Source organism: Neovison vison, chromosome 2, assembly GCF_020171115.1.
Source record: "Neovison vison isolate M4711 chromosome 2, ASM_NN_V1, whole genome shotgun sequence".
In the NCBI taxonomy this organism is placed as follows: Eukaryota; Metazoa; Chordata; class Mammalia; order Carnivora; family Mustelidae; genus Neogale; species Neogale vison.
The window spans coordinates 209,240,895-209,256,357 of NC_058092.1; the positions used below are offsets into that span (position 1 = coordinate 209,240,895).

At 45.0% G+C, this 15,463-nt stretch overlaps 1 protein-coding gene across 1 annotated transcript in view; it reads right to left on the reverse strand.

The window, feature by feature from the left end:
* The window catches only part of PIK3AP1 (phosphoinositide-3-kinase adaptor protein 1), a 100,259-nt gene that overhangs the window by 58,895 nt on the left and 25,901 nt on the right, over window positions 1–15,463 (reverse strand).

A 15,463-nucleotide genomic window follows, 5' to 3' on the forward strand; every position in this document is an offset into this window, starting at 1 on the left:
CAGGAAGCCATTATTCCTTGGGGTCATGGCTAGGCCATGGCACCACTTTGGAACAACCGTGAAAAGCAATCATTCTCAACAAATCTTGGATCAAAGTAACTGGGTTCCAGATCGGTACCCCAGCCAATACCTATACTGTGCATGGGTTCAGAGCAAGTGAAGGGGGTGGGCAGATGTGTGGGGCATGGCACAGAATGAGATGATGCTGAGGTGATGTAAGTGGAACCTACCAGAACTCTGAGGCAGGGGCTCTTAACGAGGGTTCATCAATTGATAGGCTGTGTGCAAGATTTTCTGTGTGTGTGTGTGTGTGTGTGTGTGCACGTGCAATGCTTGTCTATACTTCTCTGGAGATAGTCCAAAGCTTTTATCAGATCTCCCAAGAAGGACAAAATGGTTAAGAATCATTAAGGGAAGGAAGTTTCATCCAGTTCCTTTCTTGGGCTACCTCTTCCTCAATCCTAAACCACTTACAGATCCAGCCAAACATGTCAGGCACTGAGGGGACATGAAGATGAATGAGGCATCAAGCCTGCCTTTGGAGAGTCCACGATCTAAAAGGGCAGGTCTAGTGAGAGGCAGGGGTTCTCTTGGCTGATTCCTGCAGGCTGGACTCCCAGGAAGGAGGTGGCCTCTGGCAGAGCCCACAGCACTCAGTCCTAGTAAAATGTTGGTGTGGTGCCTCAGGCCCCCAGAAAGCTGCACCCACAGACTTGCAGACTAGACCTCAGGTCATCAAGGGGACAGGCCATGCTCCCATGACCATGAAAGCTATGGTGGGAGAGCTGGGCTGAGGGGGCAAGGCACCATCATGTCTTACCGCTGTAACTGTGAGACAAGGACCTCCAGGACCTGCTCAGGCTGGGGAGAGGACCCAGGCCTCCCAGATATGCAGCTTAAAAACCCCACAGCCTGAGACAGTGGTCTCATTCTAGAGCCTGACATCTGTACTGACAGTTGCCTCTGCATGGTCCCAGACTGTGATGGGCGGGAGGGACACTCCTGCTGCTCTTCCCATCTCTGGGATTTCCCCCATGACTCACTATCCCACAAGGCCTGGCAGAAGTAGCCAGGTCTCTGACATTGCTTGTGCAACACGAATCCCAGCAGAATTTAGGGCTAAGAGACAAGGTCAAAAACCCTGGATGTTCCAAGGAGCGTTGATGCTGGTTTTCAGTAGGCATCAGAGCCATCAATCTGCTATAGCTCTCCTTTCCTTTCCAGTCCTACTGACTCCTCTATCAGTGCTAATTATCCCCCTCAAAGGCTAAGTGCAGCAGCTGCTTGCCTCCCTGTTGTCCAGCCATGTTAACAGAAGCGGCCATTTTCTCCTTCTCTGCTGCCTTTTCTCCTTGATGTGTGACTCCTACAACAGCCAGGACCCATCCCCACAAACAGAGCTGTACATGCCACCTAAGCAACAACCACCCAGTGAGGGAGACTATTTAGGAAAGAGCCAAAAAGATCAGTGATAAATAGCATTCTTCTGAATATAGTATCACATCAAGCATTAATATTTTCTTATTAGATGCCTGAACCATCCCATTTTTTTTTCCATTTCTGAGGTTCTTCCTGGATAAGAAAATTACCTCATTGACTTAAAACACCCCATCAGTTACTTAAAACTGCACGAAGTTCCCTGGAATTCCCCCAGAATTGTTTAGACACTACCCTGAATGGTCCAGTGCTAGGCATCAACTTTTGCCAATTCCCTATTCTAAGTTATTTTACAGGTATAAGCTCCTTGGAACAGACCCATTGTACAGTCTTCCATTGCTTCAAAAAAGAAAAACTCTTCATTTTTCCCAAATTATTAGTCAGCTATTATTAGTCATTAGATCTATTATTAGCTTGCCAAAGAGTCAAAGCTCTAATAAATATATCAAGGAAACTATAGAGAAAATATAAGTAAACCAATGAGAAAGACACGACAGTGACATATAAGGAGAAGAATTTTAGAAACATACTGATGTGAAAGCTTTATGCTACGAATTTTTAAAATTTCAATACAATTTTTATAGAAAAATATGAATTACCAAAATTATCTCAAAACAAGCAGAAAATCTGACAAAATCAATAATCATGGAAGAAAAACTTTCAGTTTTCAAATAAAATTCAGAGCATAAGTCACATACCTCTCTTCTTGCACTGCATTTTAAATTATATTTGCAACAATGTTCTTCTTTATAATAACCAATTTTCTTATCTAGGAAAATTCCCTTTATATGGGTTTTATGCCTCTTACTAATATTCAAGAAACAATAAAATTTAATCCCATTTTATATTACGTTTATAAAAAATTAAACAGCAATTCAGTACAAGGGATAACCCCCAAATCAAGCTTTAGTCTCATAAAAACTTAATATGTGATAAAGAAAGCATTAGAAATCAGTGTAGAATAAAGAAAATCGTTGGTGAGAAGAATGACTCAGCAGATAGTGCTGGAAAAGTTTAGCTATTTGGGGTGGCGGTGAAGGGACAGAAGGACTATTTAGACGCTTCCTAACTCTCATATACTCCAAAATAAAGCTTTGATTTAAAGTGAAAAATAAAACAGATCTTAAAAATTTTAAAGATGAAAAAAATTAAAAATTAAAAAGTTGAGGGGCATCTGGGTGGCTCAGTCGATTAGGCAGCTGCCTTTGGCTCATGTCATGATCCCGGGGTCCTGGAATGGAGCCCCATAGGGCTCCCTGCTCAGAGGGGCACCTGCTTCTCCCTCTGCCTCTGTTCTTTGCCCTGCTCATATTCTCTTACTCTTTCTCTCTCTCTTCAATAAATAAATAAAATCCTTTAAAAAAATTAAAAACTGAAAATTTTATCATTGGTTTGGGAAAAGATTTGTTCATCTTAAACAACTAAAGAAATACAACCTAGGCAAGCAATAGGGTTGGTATGAATTTAAAACTTCAGTAAACAAAGTTTTATAAAACTAAAATCCAAATTGTATTGCTTTGGCAGCATTAGTCATAATAGCCAAGGGTGAAAACAACCCAGACATCCCTCAGCTAATGAATGGATAGACAAAACATGGTATATTATTCAGTCATAAAAAGGAAAAAAATATTGAACATTGAAAACACGATGCTGAATGAAAGAAGCCAGCCACAAAAGACCACACATTGTGTGATTCCAAATATATAATAATGTCCATAGGAGGCAAATCTATAGAGACAAAAAGTAGATTAGTGGTAGCCTATGGCTGGGGTTTTGGTGGGGAAGTAGGGCTTGGGGTATGATAGCTAAAGTGTATGCTGTTTCTTTTTGGAGGGTATGAAAATATTTTAGAATTAACGGTGGTGATAGCTGCACAAGTCTGTGAAAAGCCTAAAAAATCCACTAAATGGTATACTTTAAACGGGTAACTTGTTTGATGGAATGAGCACTGGGTGTGATATCCAACTGATGAATCTTTGAACTCTACCTCTGAAACTATTAATGCTAATATGTCAATAAAAACTATTTTTTGGGTTTTGGAGGGGTTTTTTTGTGTTAATAGAATTTAAATAAAATTTTGAAAAAACTGGGTAACTTGTACAACATTATGTGAATTATACCTCAATAAAGTTGTTACCAAAAAATCCAATGGCATATCATAAACTGGTTTAAAATTTGAAATAAATATATATGTCAAGGGGCTAATCTTCTTACTATATGAAGAGATCATAGAAATCTCTTTAAAAACACCAAATAAGTAGATAATTCACAGAAGAAGAAATACAAATAACTCCCAATCTAAAAAAAAATCTTCATTATCACTAATTATCATGGAAATGCACATAAAAATAACATATCGCTAGTCTACCTTTTTAAATTAGGAAATGTCTGAAGGTGAAGGAAGACAGATACTTACTCTCGTTTGATGCTGAGGGAGGTATATATTGGTAAGACCTTTCTGGAAAGGCATGTGTCCATATACAGAGAAAGAGAAAGTCTTTAAAATGTTTGTATCCTTTGGTATATAGTTCTACTGCAAATTTCTCTAAGTAGGAAAATAAATGTTCAAAATGTAGACAAAGATAATGAACCAAGGTGTCTACTAATTCATTCTTTGCATCCATGAAAAGTGGAAAACAACTTCACTGTCTGATGAAAGAATACTTAAAAATATTATTTTCGGAATCCTGGGTGGCTCAGTCGGTTAAGCGTCAGCCTTCAGCTCAGGTCATGATCTCAGAGTCCTGGGATTGAGTTCTGCATCAGACTCCTTGCTCAGCATGGAATCTGCTTCTGGCTCTGCCTGCTGCTTCCCCTGCTTGTGCCCGCTCTCTCTCTCTCTCTCTCTCTCTCTGACAGATAAATAAAATCTTTTTACAAAATATTATTTTCAAAGAGTTTTAAAGTACAAGCTTATGACATTATGTCAAGCAACACAGCAAGATATAAAACCATATATCTTCTAGTGTAGGGTATCAACTATATTAAGAGAAATGCATATAAAAGGTCAGAACAAAATCTGTGCTTGGCTTGTGCATGACCCTTCTTCCCTCCTTCCCCCTATTCTTCCTTCCTTCCTACCTACCCATCTTTCATACATTCTGTGAGTTTACACAGGGAGAAAGCACCCAGATACTGGGGGTTGGGTAAAGAGAAAGCAGCCACTGAATCTTGTGCCGAATCGTGTCACTAGCTTGGCACAAATGAGATTGACCCTAAGAGTGTGGCACTTGGCAGATACTCGTCAGTGTTCAGATGGGCCATATAAACAGTTCCTTCCAGTAGATCTATCCATTCAGTCACCTGAAATGAATTCGCTCCCAGCAGTGAATTCATTTCAGCAAGTCAGGCAGGATGCCATCCTTCCTGAGGCCGACTCTGGAGGCGCTGACACCACCACTTACCCACTACTACCTTCCAGGGAAAAGCAAACCCAAGGTTTCCTTGGAGGAAATTCTAAGCCAGATGAGAGCACCCCTGAGAGCACCCACCTGACAGAGAGAGACGGCACCACGCGTGGCCACTGCAGGATGCAGACCCCTTATGACCCTCCCCACCTTGGGGTAGGGCGCTGTCCTGGGACTCAAGAAATGTTTGAGAGAAGGTGCTCTGAAAACCCTGAGGAACCCCCCCCCCAACACACACACTGTGAAGTATTATTAAGGCACCAACAGTATCCTCACTGCTTTAAAATTGAACAGTATTTCCTCAGCTTTTATGAGGTCCACAGGAACTCTAGAGAAATTATAGACAAAGACTTACTTGGTGCCTCTGGCTCCCTGGAGTCTCATCTATAAAGGATTCATGTGGCAAATACTCGTTGGATTCAGAGGCAGAAGTTCGTCTCTCTCTCTCTCTCTCTTTTTTTAAGATTTTATTTATTTATTTGAAAGACAGAGGTCACAAGTAGGCAGAGAAGCAGGCAGAGAGAGAGAAAGGGAAGGAGGCTCCCTGTGGAGCAGACCGCTTGATGCGGGGTCAATGCCAGGAGCCTGAGATCATGAACTGAAGGCAGAGGCTTTAACCCACTGAGCCACCCAGGTGCCCTGAAAAGTTTGTCTCTTGAGAGAACTTGCCTGTTTTCTCCTATTAGACAAGAAGAGGCTAACATGTGCATTTCACACTTGGCTCTCTCTGCCAGATAATTCAGTGACCGTTTTTCTTAACTCCTATTACACTCTCATCCAGGGCCTGGGCTTGCCTATTAGTCTTTTTAAATATTGTGTTTCATTTTGGAGTCTGCTCCAGATACTCCAGAGATTTAGGCCAGACGTGAATCCACGTTTCTCAAACTGGCATCTGCCAAAAGGCCTCAGATATCATCCTTATGAGAATTTGTGCTCAGGCTTTTCATTGAGTCCTTATGAGAATCAGTGCCTCTGAAGTAAGATGCAAAGACATTCCAGATTCTCAGGATGGCCATGTTATAACTGGGTCCTGCCAAAAGACTGTGGTGCCTGCGTGTGCGTGTGGGTCTGCAGCTATACAGTGCTGCACGGGAGGTCAGGGGCCAATGAGGGAAGAAGAGAGGCGGCAGAGCAATATGCACTGGAGGCGTCTGAGCCCCACGAACACCAGAAGGCTTCCCTGTACACTACTTCATGCAGAGAAATGTGGTGGGAGATCCAAGCCCCAGGATAACCCAGGGGAGTCGCAGCAAGCCCCCTCAGTGGACAGAGCGAGCACCGCAGCCTCAAGCCACGCTCGCGGTGCTGCGGCAATAAGCCAGCCTCACCCGGCGAAAGAAGCCCAGTCCGCCTGCCTTTTATTCATTTCACACCGACATCAGTATCTTGCCCGTGTTTTGCTTTCCGAGTTGGGAAGGAACAGCAAACATAAGGAGATGAATATGTTTATACATATTTAAGAACAGCAGAATAATCTGTCAACACTAAGGGTTCATAATTTTTATCCTTTATGAGGGCGTCTCTATATTGTCTGGGTCAACAAACTGCAGATTGTGAATGCAACGCATGAGTGTGCGCGGGGACGGCCACCACGCCCCGTGGAGCCCCGCATGCTCGGTGACAATGTTGGTGACAGACCCCTCCCTACTAATAGTAACAGTAGAAGTTATCTGTTACTGAATACTGTGGGGACTGCTTGATAGTCTTAATCTCATCTAATACTCGCCACGACGCTGGGAGATTGGAACTAATATCTTATCCTCATTTTATAGATGGAAACCCTGTGCCTGAAGGAGGGAAGGAAGCCCGCAGGAACTGGTCCCCACCAGTCCAGGCCCTGCTGGTTTGTGGCCGGGTCCAGGGCAGGAAGCAGCTGTCACTCGCTATTCCTGGTGTGGGGCTGTGGTGGCCATGTAAGGAGACGTGACTGAGCCTTTAGCTCGCCGATGCCTAGTGGGGCTGCCTCATTCTGAGCCAAGACACCCTGGGTTAGATGTGCTGCGACCTACCGCCTGGGCCAACGGGCACATGCCAAGGATGGGGTTTAAATCACACGACACTGAACACCCATGGAACCAGCGGGATCCTGTGAGCTCAAGGGGCCTGACCCTAGGCTGCATTCTCTTCCTGTCCAGTTGAGTTTTCAGACCAGTAAGTTTGCTGTCTTTTTCCTGCACACTGTCTGGCAGTCAGTCAGGACCACGGCTTTTGACAGCCTGTACAGGGCCGGAGGATGGAGTTTGCTGGTCTTGGAGAGTTTTTTCAGAATACACAAGCTAATTTCTCTTGTAAGTTAATGCTTAGCTCCAAGAAAACTGTAAACAAGGATCATTCATTAAAACAACCACATTTGTTGAGCATTTACTATATGCCAGGACCCAGGCAAAACCCTTAACATATGTGATTCTATTCTATCACAACTAAGGGATTGATATGATTCTGCCCATTTCCCAGATGAGAAAACTGGCAGAAATTTAAGGAAGTTGGGACGCTTGGGTGGCTCAGTGGGTTAAAGCCTCTGCCTTCAGCTCAGATCATGATCTCAGGGTCCTGGAATCGAGTCCCTCGTCAGGCTCTCTGCTTGGCAGGGAGCCTGCTTCCTCCTCTCTCTCTGACTGCCTCTCTGCCTACTTGTGATCTCTATCAAATAAATAAATAAAACCTTTTTAAAAAAATAAAAATAAATAAAAATAAAAACTGGTAATGTAATATATGGAAAAAATTGAATTTTACACTTTAAATGGGTGAACTGCATGGCGTATGAATTATATCTCAATAAAATTGTTTTAAATAAATAAATAAATAAGTCTGTTGAAAAAGATAAACCAAAAACCATGTTGATGGTTCTCAACTGACCAAAGTTTGAGGAACGCTGAATTATGCTATACAGTTTCCATTACATTAAGCTAAATTTATTAGTGATTTTTAAAGTAAGGGAAAGTGAAGGGAGGAAGGGAAGAAGAAGGCCTATAGCATAAATATATTGAATTATTTTCTTGAAGTTTTAGGTGAAAAGGAAAAAGAAAGTGAAAAAGAAAGAAATTAAGGAGGCACATTTTTAGCAGACACGAAACAACTTTCCGCCAACCTAGGCCCAAAAGGAATGAGACAGAAATGTTCACTGGGGCCAGTCCAGTTGTGGTCACTGGGGAACATATATCTATGGGCTGGAATGAAATAAGAGATCATCAGTTGCATCCAAGATTTCCAGTGTAGGTGATAAAAGAAAGAGTGAAGAAGAGTCAAAGATTTCTTAGAATAATATAGAAATGAATAGCCAAGCAACCTAGTGTCAGGGTCCATGAAAGAAAGGGGCCATGTTCCTTCTGTATTTGCATTCTAGGTCAGGGACCCAAATTTAACCATCACACAGATGAGGCAGGAATACAGAGAGTTGCCTGAAGTCTGGAGAAACTTCCAGTGGCTTTCCCACTCAGGATGAAACTTCTCACATATTATGATTCTCACCCATCCTAACCAAGCCACCATGATGAAACTACAAAACAAAGATACCTGAAAGCCAGACATAAAATGTTCTGAAGCCTGAGTTTCCAAATCACCTAGCAAATATCTACTCAATATGTCTGACATGGGACCCACTGGGGAGTGTCAAGAGTGTGTCCTCTATAGTCTTGGCCTCAAGAAGCTTACCGCTGATGGGGCGCCTGGGTAGCTCAATTGGTTAAGTGTCTGCAGGAGGGAGCCCCACGTCAGCGGGGAATCTGCTTCTCCCTCTCCTGCTCCCTCTATTGCTCCCTGACCCCACCTTTCCCTGCTCCTGCTCTCTCTCATCTGTCTCAAATAAATAAAATCTTAAAAGAAGAAGAAGAAGAAAAGAAGAAGCAACAGAAGAAGAAGCAGCTGACAGCTGAATTAGAAACAGGAGGCTCCACATGGAAAACCTGAGACAACTATCAAATCCCTTACCAGCAAGCACCAGCCTGTGTGATAAGACTCTGACTTCGCCTCAGTGACGTAAGTTAAGTTTCCAAGGGTTTAAAAGTGCTGCCACACGAAAAATAGAACAGAAGTTTAGGAAGTTGAGAACAACTTCCTGAAGGATGAAGGCGGCAAGTTAACTTACTTTAACTAAGTTGAATAGCACTTGGAGGCTGAGATTACCCTTCAGTGAAAAAGGTACATTTCCATTTAATTTAATAAAATAAATCAGCTCACTCCTTCAACATATACTCATTGCCTATCCATGAATAACCAAGATTCAAAGCCTATCCTAGGACCTCCAAAAAATGTAGGGGTGAGAACATTTCTGGCCTCCCTGACAGTGGGAGGGACCACATAGGCCAGAAACCCGGGAGAGCTTCTCTCAACTTCCAGAGACAAAAGAGAACAGGAATAACTTGGGAAAAAAAATTATGAGGGATAAGCAGGAATTTATAAACAAAATATAGTTTATGACCACCATAGGATCAAAGTAGGAAGGACATCCCCAAAGAAATGGCAAGTAAGGCCTCGAAAGACACAGAGAATGCTGATGAGGGGGTCAGAGCGAGTTTCCCGGCAGAGGTAAAGGCATGGTTAAAGGCACAAAGGCTTGACATCAAATGATGTGTTTGAGCCACAGGAAGCAATGTGGGAGCACCTTGTATATAGGGTGAGAGGGGAAAGGGAACCTGAGGGTCAGCAAGGATGCTTGAATGCCGTTCAAGGACTTTGGTTGTGTATCAAAGACCTGTCAGCAAACACTTCATGAGAAAAGGAAAGCCTATAAAATATAGACTGAAAATACAGCTTCGTTTTTCTAAAAGTGGAAGAACTTTGCTTGTTCTCTGGAATAATTCCAGAGACACAAGCAGAATATGTCAGCTCTTCTGTAAATCTTAGTCAGAATCGAGAAGGGGAGTGGCTGACCAGCCATCACACCCTAAGCAAACAGTGCCTCCAAATATATAACAACATAAACCAGTGGCTAACAAACTGTTACCAAGCCAACATCCTGCTCTGCTTTCATGAGCAAACGAGATGCTATAATTAACCCGATGTCTGAAATTGGCCCACAAGCATGGTTCACACAATGCTTAAAGAAATGATTCTCAAGTAGACTAAACATGTCTCCTACCATGTATCTGGTTTCTAAGATATCAGCTCAGAAAATTAGTGTCATGGTTATTATTATATCCTTAGAAAGCACGAAAGGAGACCTCAGGCCTGGCCTCATCCCCAAATTCCAAATGTGTGGATCCAGATGAGGGAGATTTTGCTCTCCCTGCGAGAGCATGTGGGTTCTGGGGTGAAGTGAGAGGCCTGCAATGGTGGGACTCAGGTTTTGAGTTTCAATACCCACTCCCCCTCTCCCCGCTTCCTGGCAAACATCAAGACTGCTTATTCATTTTAGTCAACACCCATGGGTCTTTCTCCTGCCTTGTTTACCCACCTCAGTTAATGGGTACTGAATTTCCTGTCCAATGAACCCCTTTCACTTAAAAAAAAAAAAAAAAAACTCCCAACACAGTAACAAGTACACCAAAGCCGCAAGTCACCAACTCCCGGCAAAGGCACATACAGTCATCAGTCCGAATGACAGTAGGAGAGTCAGAGGAATGCCTTACTCGCCACATATCTTACTGGCATTAAAGTCACGAGGGTAGGGGGAATCATTTAGCAGTGTTAGTGTGTGTTCACTAAAGTGACATCAGTCATTGTCCTTGTCACCTTCCTCACCATCATCATCCCCATGATGCCAAAAAGGTAAGGCAGAGTCCTCTAGGCATATCCCCAACTCAGATAGCCCCATGGTGGCCACTCTGCCCCCCTGGAAACAAGGAGAAAGGAACAGAAAGGAGGAGCAAGAAGGAGCCCCCTCCTCCTGCAAGCCCAGGCTCGCTGCCTGAGGTAGTGGGTGCCGCTGAGTTTCCCAACACTCGCCAGCTCACCTGTCACATCCAACCTGCTTTGCCATCCCGATGCTCTGTGCCAGCTGCAGGTTCCTGAGGCTACCCAGTTTCATCACACATCAGTGGATCCGTAGTGCTAGCTAGAGGGCTCTGGATCGGGACTCCACATACCTCAACACCAGTCGTTACCACCAACTCACATGGACAAGGAATCCTTCCTCCTTCCTTCACCGGGTAATTGCTCTGGCCCTCCTCCAGGGACCTGAAGTTCAGGACAAGGAAGCTGCTGTGCAGGAGGAGAGGAGACCTCGGGTCTCTCAGATCTCTAACCCTCACCCAGTGCTCTAAGTGAACTATTCAAAGTGTTAGTTTTGTTTTGCTTTAAAGCAAAAGATGAGGGCTCTTCCCTTCCCCTCCCCAACAGTACCCTACCTGCTCTTCAGCTTGCATAAAAATAGCCCCACAGCTGAGGTTGCCATGACAATGAAAGAGACCTTGACAACAGGACTCACGCCCCCCAGACTTGCTTGGCCTCTCCAGCCCTCTTCCAGGTTCAACCTTCTAGAAACTTCCCTGAGTAAGTGAGCCAAACTGCTCCAATCCCACCCAAGAAGCCAGGGGTTATTTGGAGTTTTCACACCACTTGGTGCCTCAGAAAGGCTTAATTTGTTCTCACTTCTTCCTCTCAATGGCCTCAGGTACCCGTGACCGATGTGACTATCTCCCACTTTGCAGACGGCAAAACGGAGCACACCAGGACGTGAACTGACTTGCCCTCGGTCACCAGCAGCGGGTTTAATGGTAGAGCCACATTTAGAACTCGAGGTTCCCATCCCCTAGCTAGTTCCCTGGCTGAAGGAATGGCTGATCTCAAGAAAGAGGACCCCACTGGAGAAATAATTCCTCTAGGTGAGCTGCTTCCTGGCCATAGACAGAATTGCCCTCAACCAGTCTCTGACATAAATCTGGGAAGGGCTGCAGAAAGCCACGTTTATCCTGGACCCAGCATGTCTCTGGGGATGCTCCCAGCACAGTTTTCATGGGCCAAGTTTATCAAGATCCTTAAGAAGCACTGTCCATACCTGCGTTCCAAAAGCGACCACTAGGGACAAGGGTCTCCGCCAGGACTCTCGGGGCTGGAGGCCTGCAGGCCCCTGTTTCACCGTTCAGGAAACCCCAGTGTTGCTAACCAAGCGGGAGGTACCACAGCCCCTGTGAAGATTTCCTCTTTCTTCATCTCTTTCCGATACTTATAAATGTGCTTCCTCTCTCTATGTAAATTTCGTTCAAATGGCAGGACACAGGCTTGTAATGAGGCCATTAATAACTACTCTTTAAACAGCCTCTTCTGAGTTTCCTGGTTCAGAAATCAATTCTAATCTAAACAGACATTGACGTCTGGATTTACTGGTGTGAGGATAGAAAAACCGGCTTTGTCTAGGGCTGGCCACAAAAATGCAGTTTATTTTCACCTGGCCAAGAATTGAGACACCAAAGGCAACTCTTTCTCTCTTTCTTTCTTTCTTTTTTTTTTTCTTTTCTTTTCTTTTTTTTTTTTTTTTGAGAAGGGGGTTGGAGAGAGCAGGAGGGGGTGAGGAGGCAGAGGGAGAAGGAGACTCCCTGCTGAGCAGGAAGTGGACTCCCGGCCAGATCCCAGGACCCCAAGATCATGACCTGAGCTGAAGGCAGACGCTTAACCGACTGAGCCACCCAGACACCCCTTGGTAATAGAAATGAGCTTAGGACATTGTGAAGAAAACTTTTGTTTTTCCTCTCTACCACTCCGCTGTCACACTTACAAGAAAGGCTAAGGTGACGTTTACTTTTCCCGCTGTTGCTGGCCGTTAGCATTCTACCCAGCTAGAACAGGAAACTGGACTGGTCAGTTTCACTTTCCATTCTTAGGAAGCGTAACTTTCCCTCCTCAATCTGAAAGGCAGCATCTGGACTCACAGAAGAGTCAAATCGGGCTGGGGACAGGCTTCTCCTCAGCGACTGCCTTAAAAAAAAAAAAAAACCAAAACCAAAAACAACAACAACAAAAAAACACAATGGCATTCCAAATTGCTTAAATAATTATGGGCCAAAATAGAAACTCCTTTAACCCAGGGGCTGCTGATTGCCTCCCACCCTAGCAATTAAAACCTGCTCCACTAAAGGCAAGGCTCTACAGCTATTATATCCTATTTTCTAGCAATATAAATGCAGCTGTTGGTGGGGTTCTGGAAGAGTGCAGTCAGCAAAACCACAGGGGCCTAGATTCAAGTCCCACCGCTACCACTGACTGGGTAATCATGACTTTCCTAAGCTTCAATTTCCTCTCCTTTAAAATGAGATTATTTATACCTGCGCGACCTGCTGCACAGGCTCATTGGGATTAAGTGACAAATGCAGAAGTCTTTGGAAAACTGAAAAGTGCCTGACAAAGTTAAGTATTTGTTATTTTTGTTGTTACTCATTTACCGAATGAGAATTCTGCAAGACAAGTGCCCCTGTAGAAATGGGCAGGAGTGTACTGCTGCATCTGTCCAGAGCCAGACCCAGGAAGTGAGGGTCAGACGGCCCAGGCCCAGGGATGCTCCTGGTAGCCAAGGGGACAGGAAACAACAGAGATCAGGCTACTCCCAGACACCGGGCAGCAAGCGTTGAATCTCTACAACAAAAGAGGTGTCCGAGCGCACCAGATCATCTAGTGAGATGGTTCTCACCATGGTGGCAGTCGAGGGGATTTTCTGTTGCAGTGGAAGCCTGTGTCCCCAGGCATGGTCACACACGGTTAGAACAAGCAGCACGGTCAGGAGCCATGGAGCAGAGCAATCAATAAGTCCAAGAGCTTTCTGCCTGCATCCAGACCCGAGCTCTGCCACTTCCTTCTGTCTGCCTCAGCTGCCCCTTGTGTGAACAGAAATCATCATACCATAGATCTCCCACAATAGTCGTAAGTACATCATGAGTTGATTCATATACAACGCCCAAAGAACATCTGACAGAGAGCAAGCCCTGGAGAGTCCTTAGCAATTAGTATTGTTGATGTGTTGACCAAATCACTCTTCCACTGTGATTCCTTCGAGGCCAGATTCCCTGACATTCATCTTTTGATCCCCAGAGCCTAGAACATAGTGAAATCGATGAATGCTTCTTCCATGAATGGATGAATCGATGAATAAGATAAGACTTATCACCTAAGTAACTACCAGGGAGAAACTACAACAGGGAGGACCAACACTGACTGGGCTTTGGGCCATGGGGCTTTTAGGGCAGGATCTGGAGAGAAGCAGGAAATTGTCTGACTCTCCAGTTCATGCTCGCAGGCTGAGCCAAGCTGCCCTGGGAATTTGACATGGTACACACACGGTGTTGGTTCAGGTCTTCTGAAAAGCAAACACTGAGGTGGAATTAAACATGTAAGGATTACATCAGGGAAAGTACCTGGGGCAGAAAATGGGGAGGAAAGCCAGAGAAATCATCACGTGGTCTGAGGCCAGATAAAGAAGAGGTGGAAGGAAGGATGACTGCAAGCGTCCTAGACCCCCTAGCTGTCTAAGCAAGTTCCGCAAGCCTCTCTCAAGGAGTTCTCAAGCTGCAGGTGGCCCCTGGAGGAGTCCCACGTCTCCTGGGTGCCAGCGTGCTGTAGTAGCCCTACCAAGCTCAGCCGCTAGCTGGGAGCAGGAGTGTTGTCAGAACCTTGGGCAAATGCTGGTTTGGGTTCAGATTGTAGCCCTGGGGTGCTTGGTCAATTCCACTCAGCTGGAGGTCTGCCAGACCCATTTTCAGGGCAGCCACCAATAGGGTAGTCCTTAAGAGAGCTGGACTCCGGATCCAGAAAATCTAGGTTGAATCTCAGCTCTTACCAGCTGGTTACATTAGGCAAATTGTGCAACCTCTCAAAGCCTCATTTTCCTTATTTGCCCCATGGAAATTACAATCCCAGCCTTTTAGGATTGTTACTGTTGTGCATTGTGCCTGACGCATAGTGAGTGCTTCCTAAGAGGTGGCTGTCATTTCTCTACATTTACTAGTAATCATGAAGCCCTTCTATTAGCAATCAGGACATGAAAATAGCCCCATGGTTGCGTACTTGCGTGTGAGTCTTGTGAGTCTACTACAGGGCTAAGGGACAGAAGCCTAGAGCCATGGTTAGGCAGTATCACGATTTAAACAACCAAACCAGTCTGTCTACAAATGAAAGGTCCCAGGGACTTCCCTATCTGGCTGTTTCCTGGAGGGGAGGCCAAGGGGAGGTGGTGGTGGGCCAGAATCCACCCTGAGCCACATGCACCTCCTCTTTTGTTCCATTTGCCATGGTTTGTCTACAGTGTTGTCAGCCTGTCCCCGGCTAGCTGTCTGCCTCTCAAAGACAGGGCGCTCAGCACACCTCCCTGCTGCCAAGAACAGGACCATCCCTGAGCTCGGAGAGACAGGACTCTGCAGCCCTACGTCCATTCTGAGCACCAGCTGGGGGACTCTTTGCTTGCCTTTGTCTCTGGGACAAATTAATTGTTCACTTAAAACCTTGGCCAGCTTTCTGCTAGTAGTCATTGCCTGGCTACTACTGGCTTCTGGCCCCTACACCTGCCCACTTCTTGGGCTGGCTATGACCTGGAGCACTTATGCTGCAAAAGCTCAGTTCAGCTACCCTGGGCCTCAACAGCCTTGCTGCTCTCAGGCCTTGGTACCCCCAGACAAGCAGGAAAACACTCTTAGGACTTCCACCACTGCCTCAGAGGACTTTTTGCCAACCTGCCATTTCCCAGAAGGAGACCGAAA